This window comes from Gymnoscopelus braueri (genome assembly GCF_963280865.1).
Source record: "Gymnoscopelus braueri genome assembly, chromosome: 17".
NCBI classification, from domain to species: domain Eukaryota; kingdom Metazoa; phylum Chordata; class Actinopteri; order Myctophiformes; family Myctophidae; genus Gymnoscopelus; species Gymnoscopelus braueri.
Genome location: NC_137617.1, coordinates 1,625,716 through 1,637,726, shown reverse-complemented (window position 1 = coordinate 1,637,726; position 12,011 = coordinate 1,625,716). Strand labels below are relative to the sequence as shown.

At 39.5% G+C, this 12,011-nt stretch overlaps 1 protein-coding gene across 5 annotated transcripts in view; it reads left to right on the top strand.

Annotated features, from left to right (window-relative positions):
- Positions 1–12,011, top strand: part of LOC308105282 (uncharacterized protein) — a 52,457-nt gene that overhangs the window by 12,279 nt on the left and 28,167 nt on the right. The gene's annotated exons all lie outside the window — the stretch shown is intronic.

The following is a 12,011-nucleotide window of genomic DNA, read 5'->3' as shown; positions in this document are numbered from 1 at the left end:
AGAATGAAAAAGCAGATTTTCCCTGTTCACTATTCATTCGAGGAATTTTAAGAGAAATGTAAGCTTGTGAGCGCGTGTGATATCCCGTAGGATTGGTGTTTAAAAAAGAAGATAAATACATTGGGAGCTTGCCACATAGGGCCTTATAAACAAATAAAACACAATGTTGTTCTCTACGAGTGGTGAGAGAAGACCAACCTAGTTTTTCATATAAAGTACAGTGATGAGTATAAAAACCATCACCGGTGATGAAGCGTAATGCACTATGGTACACTGCATCGAGAGGTTTTAGTATGGATAATGAGGTATGCATGTACAGCACATCTCCATAGTCAAATACAGACATAACTACAGCTTGAACAATCATCCTTCTGTTAGAGAGGGAGAAGCAAGCCTTATTTCTGTATTTTCTTATTAGCTGTTCAATATGAATCTTGTAAGAAAGCTTCACGTCTAGCCAAATGCCGATGTATTTGTATGATGTAACAAACTCGATTTGTTCACCGTCAAAAGTATGAATGCCTAGAGAGGCATTTGTATTTAAGGCTCGTGTGAACAGCATACATTTAGTTTTGCTCGAATTTAAGACCAACTTGAGTTTTAATAGAGCTAATTGGAACTTATTAAAAGCGGACTGAAGGTTAGCCATGGCTAGATCGATTGAGGGGGCTAGTAGGAGGGCTCTAGACCGGATCAGAGCACTGAACAGTAAATAGAAACTAGTCTTTCTACAGGTACTGCTGAGGTTAGAACAACAAGGCAGATGCACTGACAGTGAGGCCTTGAGGTTGTTGAGGTGCGCCTGAGTGAACTGCCGTCTGAGTTGGATATGGATGGGGGAGGGATAAGTTATTGATATCAAAATTGCATTATTGTACTTGAATATTGATATGAAACATACTTTGGGATCATGAACGTTAACAAGATGAACCAATGCAAGTCGACGTGAAGGTATAAGTGACGCGGTCCCTGGGTGAAACATCTGGGGTTTTTTTTAAGAAGAAAAGCATCTGTGTCATTTTAGAATTTAGCATAGATATAGCAACATATTTTCTTCAGAAAACTCTTAGGATTTAGAACTGTGGTTCTCAAAGATAGCAGATCTACAAGCTCACAGCGTGTCACTTGGTGCCATGCTGCGAGCTTGTACATCCGCTTTTTTTTTTTTTTTTTAATCTTTAAAGTGTTTGCAATTTCTTTAAACAAATCTTGTCCTCTGGGGGTCCATGGCAGAAAACATTTTCAGATGGGGGTCCGTGGCTAAATATATATCATTTTGGGGGTCCTTGGCACGAAAAGGTTTGAGAACCACTGATTTAGAAAGCATTTGTAGAATGGGCCTCAGCTCTTAATGGGTTAAGTCACACCTGGTGGTAGATCTGGGTTGAAATGGTTTTAGAGTGATCTGTACAGTGATTACATTCCAGCACGTTTATGTTTCCATGGATTTGGAGTAAATGACAGACAGTGAGGAATGTGCTCTGACTAATGACTATCACATAGCCTACTGTAAGTATTATTAGTTATGTTTATGGTGTATGTACTTATTTGTATTAACTAACGTTGGCTGGTGCAATCAAGTGAACTGAACAACCATGTTGATTGGATTATAATCCGTTTTACAATGGTGTTCTGTGCAACCAAAACAGCCAATCTACAAGCTCACAACACTTTGTGGATGCGACACATTGTGAGCTTGTGGATCGGCTATTTTAAACATTTGACACTGTTGTACGACTAAGTATAGCTTCGAGACACAGGCCCTATGTCACAAGTAAATGAGTCATAATATTATAAATATAACTAGTAGAGATGGTCCGATCAGGTTTTTTGAAACCGATCACCGATCCGATCATGATCAAGGCGGATCATCCGATACCGATACCGATCCGATCATGTTGCGCAATTATATCAGGTTTTTTTAAACCGATCACCGATCCGATCAAGTCTGATCATCCGATACCGATCACCGATCCGATCATGTGGCGCAATATTATTTTTTATATTTTTTAACTTTTTGTATTTTATTTAACTTTTTTATTTATTAATTCATTCACTCATGCATGTATTGGCTGGTCGTCCAGGCCCAGAGGTGGACAGAGTACTCAACCCCAGTACTTGAGTAAGAGTACAGAGTACTCCTGGTTACATTTACTCCACTACAACTAAAAGTAGCTCAGTCAAAATGTTACTCAAGTAAGAGTAAAAAACTACTTGCTTTTAAATGTACTTAAGTATTCAAGAGTACATGCTTTTAAAAATACTTAAGTAAAAGTAAAAGTACATTTCAATTTTTTTATAAGGCTTGTTTAAATCACAAGTCAAATGAGTGCAGCATTGGTTCAAAACGAGTAAACTAAATTAGGGTGACCATACGTCCTCTTTTACCCGGACATGTCCTCTTTTGGGGTGCTGTCCGGCCTGTCCGGGGGGGGTTTATAAAATCCTTCAAATGTCCGGTGTTTTATTTTATTTTTACAATGAAAGCGCTAACTATGGTACTTCCGTAACCCCGGTTTTGTAAATTGCGAACGAGTTGTTCACATTGTTAATGTTGCCATGTCCAAATATTTACCGCAACTTCAAAAACAAAAATGTGCTTCTTTTTCTGGCTTGTTTTGGAGGAATGTTTCCTTATTTCTCTCACGAGACTTGGCAACACAGCTGCTGATAGGCTGGAGGCACACGTGACCAAACACACACACACACACACACACACACACAGTCACACACACTCACACAGACACACACTGAACAGCATACATCGCGCTCAGCGCTGCCTGTCATTCATTGCTCCCCGACTGAGAAAAGTTACACAGACAGAGGCGGAGAAAATGCCGAAACGCAAATGCAACTTCACAGATGAAATGCGCAAAAAGTACCCGTGTTTTCGTCTAGGTCGTGACAAATGTGAAGCAGAGTGTACTGTTTGCAAAGCAGGAACATATGTCTCCGTGGCAAATAATCGTCAGACCTGCAAGCCCATACTGCCACTTCAAAGCACAAGAAAGCTGTGCAAGGCAAGACTTCTTCTGCCAAATTGACCGACTATAATAATGTATAATAATGGGGTACCTTACTTGTTCTAAGATAAGTCTAAGACTTGAGAGAGAGGTTATTTTATTTTGTTAAAAAGCTGAATGTTCATACAGAACTTAACATTAAATATTATAGAGCATATTTGTATGAGAGTGATTATTTTGTTATCTACCTCTCTTTTCTTTTTGTTTAAATGTTGAGGCATTATTTATATTTTTTACATTAGCCATAGGAGACATTATTTTGAAGAATGAGCTATAACATTGAAGAACAGGCTACTTCTCTATTTTCTTTTGTTTATAATTAACAGGTTTTGAGGCATTTTTTACATTTTTACATTATAGACATGAGAGGTTATTTTGAATAATGGGGTACCTCACTTGTTCTAAGATAAGACTTGTTGAGAGAGAGATGTTATTTTATTTTGTTAAAAAGCTGAATTATTAAGCTGTGATTATTTTGTTTTCTGAAACAAACAGAGGAGACATGCTTTAAATAAATAAATATATTATTTATAAAGCAATATTTTTCAGTACCTCAAAGAGGCCCAGAATTAACCGAATTAACCGAATTAAGGTACCAAAAAACCCCCCCAAAAGTTACAAATCCGGGGGAAAGCCGCAAAAAAACGCATGCACGCTGCGCGCGCGTGCATTCGTTGGGTGTCCTCTTTTTGGGAATTCAGAATATGGTCACCCTAACTAAATCCACAAAATATTAAATTAAATATACTGTCTTGAACAAACTAAAATATGTCTAAAACCTCAGCAATTCCAATGCAACAAAATAACTCCTCATCTAAGCAGTAGCACTACTCCTGGGTCCTGGCACCCACTAACTACATTGAAAACCTAACATCACTGCTACAGTAGCAGTGATGTTAGGTTTTCAATGTAGTTAGTGGGTGCCAGGACCCAGGCTTATGCCATACTGTCTGAATGAAAGCCATACCATTTTGGCATAGGGGAAAACGGGGTAAGATGAACCACTTTTTACTTATGTTGACCTCTAGGCAAGGAAAAATTAGATGGAAGTAAAATCTAAACATCTACTTAAACTTGAAGATGTCTTCTATCAATTGAAATAATGAGTGTGCATCTATGACAAATGGTTGTAAAAATATGGGTTATAAAAAAAAAGTCATGTGGTTCAACTTGCCCAGGTAAGGGGTAAGTTGATCCTAGTCAAGGGGTAAATTTACCCATATGATATTTTGCATTTTCAAGTTTAAACTTGAACAAATAATGTATTCACGTATCAACAATAATTTAATAACATATTTACCTTTTGCAAATAGTCTTATTTTTTTTAATGGTATGTAAACAATATAAAACAGATTAAATAAAGTTTGTTATTCAGAACCTTTTAATATTTGCAATTGTTAATACAATAACTTCTCTTAAATGAGTGTATTCATCCAAATGAAAGGTCATACATGAATAGTGATTGATATTAGGGTAATATCTTGCCCCATGGCCCCCATTTTGACCTAACCTGGCTAGCTTAATGCTTCAGGCTAATCTTTAGCTAAATGATTCACATGGTTTTATACTTTGGAATATCACCAACATGCATGATATAAGTTTAGACCTGGGTACATTTGCTTTAAAATAAAAATCATTATACCAGAAAAGTAAAAAATTAAAGGTAGGGTAAGTGATATTTTTTGGTTAAAACAAAAAGTATTTTTTTTAAAGGTTAAAATACTATATTCTGATCGTAATCATTGCTATAGAGTGTTTGTTCAGTAACAGGAGTCTCCCCGTCTCTCCAGCTCTTTAATAAACAGAAAATATATTTTTCGGTAGGTGTCAAAATCTCAGCCAATCAGGAGAAAGTACCCATTTTTAAGCTTAATTTGTATAGTTTTCAGTTCCAATTTTGCATGCTCATTTCTTAGTGTCATCACTTCCAATTTCACTTGTTTAATCTGTATCCTGATTGAGTTCTCTGTCCTGGTTGGATAAAATTGGAAATGAAACTACAAAAAAAAAAAAAAAAACTACAAAATACATTTTCTGTTTTATAAAGAGCTGGAGAGACATGGAGACTCTTTATATGGATAGGACACTCTATAGTAACGAGCACTATCAGAACATAGACCCATTTTGCAATTATTTGAAACTTTGCAAATCACTTACACTACCTTTAACTTTGACCAGCAAAATACACTTTTGTGTGTAGAAATATGCTTATCACTTTGCCCATGTGTCTCTCAACTTCACAGCCAGGTGGAAATGATGGGTGTGTCCTGATTTTAAGGTCACATGACAACTCATTTGTATAGTTTTAAAGATACAGGGGGTGGTTCAACTTACCCAGAGGTTCATCTTACTCCGTTCTCCCCTACTGAGTATAGCAACATTGTATGCCTTTCATTGTTTTCAAGGCAAAAAAACAAACCATGTCACTCTGCCTTTCATGAAAATTCAAGGCAAAAAAAGTACCATATGTCATTGCTATGTGCTAGCTGCTAGCACCAAACTTGAGCTGGAATTGATAGTTTTAAACTCTCTAAATGGATCTAAAATGTTGTACTTACCTCTACAATAAGTACGTGTTGTCCCTATCTACTTCAATGGACTATTTTATTTGGGCTGTTTGCTGGATTCTTTTTTTTAACGAGGCACAACGAGTGCACGCACGCACACACACACACACACACAGGCTGCAGGCAGCCCTGGCTGCACTGACGCAGACTGAGTGAATGTTTTTTTTCTGTGCGCAACAGATTTCAGCGTTGTTGTTTTTTTCATAGCGTGTGTCGCATCGGTCTCACACACTGTAAAGAAGTTCCACACCGCGGACATTTTCAGACCTGCGTGCGTGCAGCAGAGCAGTGCAGCGAGATTGTCACTCCCTTCACAGATGAGTCAGTTGGGTTTGCTCACTGATAGTTTATTAAGCATCCTTTCAGCTCATATCAATAAACCAACGTCAAACTGTTGATAAAAGTAAATAACGATCAGGAAGATAAACAATAAACATGTAGCGTAACAAAAGAAAATACACTTGAAATAGACATGAAATTACCTCTCTGGCTGCATAGTGCTTGTAAAGGGAATGAGGTGCAGTCCACGCCACGGTACTCAAAGTTATCAGCGCCACGCTGTTTACAAACATACACACACACCCGTTCACACGGGCGTGTGGCACACACTGCTGCTAGGGAGCCATTTGACTGGGACACCATATGGCCAACTGTCCGGAATACATGGAAACGCCACTTCCGGCACGACACTTTCAGCATAATAACTAAACATTAGCAAATAAATAAAACAACAAACAATAACAACAATAAATGATAATGCCAGCAGCTACAGAGATCATAACAAACACTTCTTCCATCTTTTAAAGCGGCTGTTATTCAGCCAGCGTTTCACCGCCACCTTCGGATCCGGAGTGATATCAAACTCTTGACATATATAAGTCATGATTGGATCGGTTAATTGACCTATTTATCGGAATGACCGATCAAATTGATTATCGATATCGGGCCTATCCGATCCATGGCCGATTGATCGGTCCATTTCTAATAACTAGAGGTTTGGGCTGCTTCGCGGCCCTCACATCTAGGCCGGATCAGAGCACTGATCAACAGTCTGGGAGGCAAGTGAAGTGTTCATGTGCTGACCAACCCCGGACGTACATTGGTGGTCATTTCAATTAAAGTAGTAGGAAGTAGGATAGGATAGGATAAGGTAGGATGTGTACAATAATAATAAAAAAAAAAAAAATTATGATTAAAAAAAAAAAAAAAAAAAAAAAAATTACAATAGTTCGGTGTAAACAATATTGTCAGTTATTCCATCATCATTACCCTCAATGAAAACCTTGACAGGGTTGGCTCTCTTTCCCCTTGAGAAGGCTGTGTAGAGTTGGCCATGAGCGAATACAGGCTGAGGTAATTAGATGCCAACTCTGTCATTCTCTTGGCCTTGACCTTTATTGATGGTAACGGAGAAAGCTAACCTGATAGGGAACTGGCGTCTGCAAAATGTGAAGGGAAGCTCATCACTTCTGTCATGGTGAGGGATTCTTGGGAGGAAGATTCTTTCACCCTTGTTTGTTCCTACTGCAATCTCACACTCAATGACTTTGTCCATCATCTGTACCACGACCATTCTGGTGCCGTTTCTGAGAGTGCGTTCAGGACCTGCTAGCAGGTTTCTAAGCAGCATGACTGGGGCTCCTAGTTTAAGTTTCAGATTATGGTCAGGGACTCCAGAGGGTGTCAGTGAATTTAGGAATTAGCCCTAACCCAAAGACACAGAGGTTGGTGTCGTGGAGAAGCTCATCCAGACTCCTTTTGAAAACTTTGTTGACAATGTCTGGTCTGTCACTGGGCTGCTGCCCTGGAAATATGTTCATCAGTACACTGTCACTCTTTGAGTTTGCCGTAATCGTGATAAAGAGGTCAAACTTCCTGTATCTGGTTGCTATGGCAAGGGCATCAAGATAGTGTTTGTAGAGGTATCTAGGGCTACCAGTGTGTGAAGCTGGAAGAAATATCTGTTTACCAATCCTGGTTGCCTCAGTATGTTCTGGCTGGTTTTGCTGAGTAGTGATGTATATTTCATAAACATGGATGCAAATCTAAAGCCATGTGTTTGTACTCACAAGTAGCCTACAGACAGGAGAGTGTATTCAGAGAGGTGCCTGTTGGTCTGAGCTGGGTGGGGGTTACAATTAACATTCTCTTTGTTGTTTACCTGGGAGACAGAAGGTTTTGGCATCCCCCTTCCTGGCCTATACAGTTTGCAAATGTCTGGGCCAGGGGGTGGGGTCTCACCTTCCAAAGCTCACACACCCACATATGCATCTTCTTTAGATCTCTATGCTATAAAGACCATACCGATTTGTATCTAACTGTGTGTGCGACTCCAAGGCCGTTAGGCTGTGGAGATGGTTGGCTGTTTGTACTCTGAATAAACTGGAAGCAAGAAACCTCACTGACTAGTGAAGACTCAAATTCATTCTACAACCCTTCATACTCACCACTGGAACAACAAACTAACTACAATATGGCGTTGTTGGCAACTACAAAAGTGCAGTAGAACCTTTAAGTCTGTGGTTTTCAGATACCACAGTAGCCAGGACATCAATCAGACCTGAGTACTGGTAGGCCCTGTACTTGTCCTGCAATTCCCTACTTCTGTAGTAGTTCATTCGACCACTTTCTATTTTGCTGTACTGATCACAGAAGTGTTCTTGTGTAAGTTTCCCTGATTTCAGTACAGTGTTAGGGAGTTGGTTCTCTGATGTATATGGAATCTGAAGAACTCTTGAAGAGTAATTTGGTCAGTGGTTGAGTTTGCATTAACCTTCATGATGGGATTATCAATGCTGAAGCCAGCATCTCCATGTGGCAATATCAAGGGATAGGCAGCTGGGTCATACATAGGGTTAAGTTCATGGATGTGTGTAGTCTGTCTGTGGTTAGGTGCATCAGCTGTTGTTTTGTACAGTACAATGTCCCTACGCTCCGTCTGATCTCCTGGTGCCACAATAACCACGTCAGGGACATCAGGGTTAAGGTGACATTGATTTGCCCCCTGTGAGCTTTTGGCCTTGAACACCATTTTGAGTTCCTGACTTGGGTTTGCATTGAAGATGTCAGCACCGGTTTGAAAGGACTTTACTAAAGGATTGACTGTCTTTAACTCATCTTGAATCAAGGTCAATGTGTCTTCCGTAATAAGTCTGTCTCCTTTTGCTTGATGAAGGCGGTTCTTAATTTCATTATCTTGATCAAAGACAAAGATTTGTGAGAATTTGGGTTTGTTTGTGCTGTCAGGAAAGTTTGCAGATGGAGTACTATGGAGTAGTAACTCGGCAATATGGTAGAAGGCTATGCCAAACGGCTACGAAACTCACAACTATTGGCCAAAGGGTGGCGCTATAGCACTCAATTGACTTTGAACAGGTACAGCTCATGCCCTGTTTGACCTACAGCCATGAAAATTAGGTACACACATGCGTCTCCTCATGCCTAACAACTTTCACACTTAGACTTTTGACCTCTGACCTTTAGATCTCCCACCATTTTGAATGAAAAACAGTAAAAATCTCCTCCTGGGATCTTTGAGCAATCTGCACAACACTTTTTACACATGAGCTTTAGACCTATGCCGACAGATGTGAGCAAGCGGATTTTCCATAAGTGAAAAAATGAAGCTTTTATGAGCCAATGAATATTGCATTTTTATGAAAATGATTTGTCTGCCCCTAACACATACATGCAGACTCACATTTGTTTGAAACTTTGCAGTAATGTAGAGGGTCATTCCAAGTATCACTGAAACCATTCTTACTCCAATTGGTCAAAGAGAGGCGCTATAGCAATGTTTTTTAAATGCAAACTTTAAACAGGCAAAAGTCATGCCTCGTTTGGCCGACAGCCATGAAACTTGCTTACACATGTGCTTTGACTCATGAGGAACACATCTATCATTTTGACCAGTAAGCTCCGCCCTTAGATTTTCCGCCATATTGAGCAGTTTGAAAAACATTTAAACCCAGGATTTCTGAGCAATTTGCGTGAAACTGTGTCATCAGTGTGAGCTCCTTTTTCACCAGTTCAGGTCTGTTGGTCCAATGGCTTCTCCCTACAGCATCTGCCTTGTAATCATATGGTTGCCAGTTCAAGCCTCACCTCATGCTGTTTCAATTAATGCATGTGTAATTGTTAAAGATAACATGAAATGCTTATTAGAGAGTAATTATTTTCAATGTATGACGTACTTCATTGTGAAAATAGCCGATCTACAATCTCACAACTTTTTGGAAAGCAACGATTTGTGAGCTTGTAGATCGGCTACTTTTACTAGTTTTGGTACCGAGAGACATCACATTTCTCTATTGGTAAATGGTTTGTGAACAACTGATCTTATTGTTAGTGAAACAGGGGCTCGGTTCATGGCAGAAGGCAAGAGTCTATAATCTCCAACAGACACCATCAGGCTTGATGAAGCCTTAGCTCAATCACTACTGTGACAGCCTGTGAATCCGAAGGTTGAGAGTTCAATTCCTGTCTATGGCCATGGGTTGAGGTGTCCATGAGTAAGGTCCTTAACCCTTAGCCACCATCCCTCAGCTATTGAGAATGCTCATTTGTTATTTGCATAGGCTGCTTTGTCTCAAGTTCAATCTATTCTGTTTCTACGTCTTATTGTGCTATTGTTCCATATCGCTTTTTGCCTATCATGCCATGGCCCCGTTTATCGCTGCTTGCAGCTATATTTTCAATTAAAGTAGTAAGATTATGGTTATGACTGATCATGGTAATCGACTAATCGAATAAAAAAGATACTGCGACCAGAAAGAAGAAAAGATGCTGTGGCTAAAATCTTAAGAAGTAGTAAGTAATGTAGTTTTATATAAACAGTACAATATGTAAGTACATTGAAGGCGAGGAAAGAAGCCTATATTATAGCCAGAGCTCTGAACAACAGTCTGTGGCAAGTTTCGGGGCAAATGGAGTGATCGTGTGTTGACCAACCCCGGACATATTTTGGAGGTCATTTCAATTAAAGTAGTAGGATAGGATAGGATAGGATAGGATAATATGAAATACTGTAGTTTCTCCCTGCTGAAAAAAAACAGCAAAAGACAGCTTATGATGGTTGCTGGTTTTAGCTGGTTTTAGCTTGTATTAGCTGGTATTAGCTGGTCTTAGCCAAGCCCCCACCACGGTAGAACAGTGAAGCGGCCAAGCCTGGTGGTCAAACCTGAGAATGCACTTAAAATGTTTCTGCGCGTGCATCTCCCGTTTGTGCGCATGCTCACGACACGTCACGACCCATGGAACCAATGGAATGGATCCATATTGGTTCCTAGGAACCAATATGTCTTACTTCCAGGTGCTTCAAAACGCCACTGAGCACTTTAATAGAAATGAATAGCTGGGGGCGGGGCAATCCGCCCTCTAGTTATATTATACCTCTATGGTCTTAGCTGGTCTTAGGCTGGTTTAGATGGCATACCAGGCTAGACAAGCTGGTCAGGATGGTCAGACTGGTTTATCAGTGTAGTTGGTTAGCTGGTCACTAAGCTGGATTCTGCTGGTAGCTGGGAGGCAATTCGGCCCAAATCATCAAGATCGTGCACTTGGTGACAAGTTTCAGATTTTTGGCATGGTGTTAGGTATGGGCATAAGGTTTTCAAAAACCACCGTAAGCAAGTTGGGATCGCCCCCTATTGGTCTGCTTGCAATGATTCCAATATTAGATTGGTCAGTATATGATTGAAAATCCAAATAAAAAATTGATAGAAAATATTTTTCAATGGATTCTGTTACTATTGGGCATGCTAAAAAGCATACTAAAAATCTAGGGAAATCTGAGTTGTGGAAAGGCATTATTTTCAAGATGGCGTCCACGATGGCTGCCGGGAGCTTAAAATGGCTATAAACTGGAAGGGAATATGTAAAAAATCATACAAATTGTGCACTTGGTGACAAGATTTAGGTTTTTGGCATGGTGTTAGGCATGGGTGTTAGGTATGGGTATGTTATTTGTATGGTATTTCTAGGTCTTGAAACTGTTTAAAATGTCACTTTACTGTCATCTGGGAACCCCCCCAAGATCATGTGGGGACCCCCTGGGGGTCCCAACCCACAGGTTGAGAACCACTGGGTTAATGGCTGTATAACTTTCATGTTAACATTGGTATATGTTCCACTTCACTTCACTTCACACTCACTACATGTATAAAACAGCAATCATGAAGCAGTTTGCAGCTTTGTAACATGATGATTGCCTAACACACACACACACACACACACACACACACACACACACACACACACACACACACACACACACACACACACACACCAGTTCAGTGTAGTGTAATCCAGGCTGTAAATAGTTAAATCAGCAGGTCTAGTATCATATATATATATATATATATATATATATATATATATATATATATATATATATATATATATATATATATATATTAGAGAT